Raw genomic sequence first — 2,378 nt, 5'->3', positions numbered from 1 at the left:
AGAGGCTTAATTGGACTTTCACAAAGCACATACCTTGATAAAGTTTTGAAGAAGTTCAAAATGGATCAAGCTAAGAAAGGGTTCTTGCCTGTGTTACAAGGTGTGAAGTTGAGTAAGACTCAATGCCTGACCACTGCAGAAGATAGGGAGAAAATGAAAAGTGTTCCCTATGCTTCAGCCATAGGCTCTATCATGTATGCAATGCTGTGTACCAGACCTGATGTGTGCCTTGCTATTAGTTTAGTAGGGAGGTACCAAAGTAATCCAGGAGTGGATCACTGGACAGTGGTCAAGAACATCTTGAAATACCTGAAAAGGACTAAGGATATGTTTCTCATTTATGGAGGTGACAAAGAGCTCATCGTAAATGGTTACGTCGATGCAAGCTTTGACACTGATCCGGACGATTCTAAATCGCAAACCGGATATGTGTTTATATTGAACGGTGGAGCTGTCAGTTGAAGCAGTTCTAAACAAAGCGTCGTGGCAGGATCTACGTGTGAAGCGGAGTACATAGCTGCTTCGGAAGCAGCAAATGAAGGAGTCTGGATGAAGGAATTCATATCCGATCTAGGTGTCATACCAAGTGCATCGGGTCCAATGAAAATCTTTTGTGACAATACTAATGCAATTGCCTTGGCAAAGGAATCCAGATTTCACAAGAGAACCAAACACATCAAGAGACGCTTCAATTCCATTCACGATCATGTCCAGGTGGGAGACATAGAGATTTGCAAGATACATACGGATCTGAATGTTGCAGACCCGTTGACTAAGCCTCTCTCACGAGCAAAACATGATTAGCACCAAGGCTCCATGGGTGTTAGAATCATTACTGTGTAATCTAGATTATTGTCTCTAGTGCAAGTGGGAGACTGAAGGAAATATGCCCTAGAGGCAATAATAAAGTTATTATTTATTTTCTTATTTCATGATAAATGTTTATATTCATGCTAGAATTGTATTAACCGGAAACATAATACATGTGCAATGTTGGGGATATCGCTTATCGGGAACTTATCGGTCGACCCATGGTAAGGGGTAAATCGGCCAGTTTATCGGCATATCGGCGGATTTATCGCCATATCGGCTGATTTATCAGCCGGTTTATCTTATCGGTTAGACAACGATAAGCGATAAATCGGCCGATTTATCAGAATATCGGAAGATATCTTGAACACATGTGTGAATACATAGACAAACAGAGTGTCACTAGTATGCCTCTACTTGACTAGCTTGTTAATCAAAGATGGTTATGTTTCCTAACCATAGACATGCAGTTGTCATTTGATAAACGAGATCACATCATTAGGAGAATGATGTGATTGACTTGACCCATTCCGTTAGCTTAGCACTTGATCGTTTTAGTTTACTGCTATTTGCTTTCTTCATGACTTATACATGTTTCTATGACTATGAGATTATGCAACTCCCGATTACCGGAGGAACACTTTGTGTGCTACCAAACGTCACAACGTAACTGGGTGATTATAAAGGTGCTCTACTAGTGTCTCCGATGATACTTGTTGAGTTAGCATAGATAAAGATTAGGATTTGTCACTCCGATTGTGAGAGGTATCTCTGGGCCCTATCGGTAATGCACATCACTATAAGCCTTGCAAGCAATGCAAATAATGATTTAGTTGCGGGATGATGCATTACGGAATGAGTAAAGAGACTTTCCGGTAACGAGATTGAGCTAGGTATTGAGATACCGCGATTGAATCTCGGGCAAGTAACATAAAGATGACAAAGGGAACAACGTATGTTGTTATGCGGTATGACCGATAAAGATCTTCGTAGAATATGTAGGAGCCAATATGAACATCCAGGTTCCGCTATTGGTTATTGACCGGAGACATGTCTCGGTCATGTCTACATATTTCTCGAACCCGTAGGGTCCGCACGCTTAACGTTCGGTGATGACCGGTATTATGAGTTTATGTGATTTGATATACCGAAGGTAGTTCGGAGTCCCCTTCTGGTCCGAATTGGACTAGGGAGGGGGGGGGCGCCCCCTTTCCTTCTCCCTCTCCTCCTTCCTTTCCCGTCCTAGTAGGAGTAGGAAAGGGGAGTCCTACTCCTACTAGGAGGAGGACTCCTCCTCCTGGCGCGCCCAGCAAGGGCCGGCCGGCCTCCCCCTTGCTCCTTTATATACGGGGGCAGGGGGCACCCTAGGACACACAAGTTTATTGTTCCAAGTTGTGTGCGGTGCGCCCTCCACCATAGTCCACCTCGATCATATCGTAGCGGTGCTTAGGCGAAGCCCTACGTCGGTAGCAACATCATCACCGTCATCACGTCGTCGTGCTGATGGAACTCTCCTGTGAAGCTCTGCTGGATCGGAGTTCGTGGGACGTCATCGAGCTGAATGTGTG

Source organism: Triticum urartu, chromosome 5A, assembly GCF_056163025.1.
Source record: "Triticum urartu cultivar PI428250 chromosome 5A, HENAU_Tu73, whole genome shotgun sequence".
Lineage (NCBI taxonomy): Eukaryota > Viridiplantae > Streptophyta > Magnoliopsida > Poales > Poaceae > Triticum > Triticum urartu.
Note: the sequence above shows the minus strand (reverse complement) of the source record.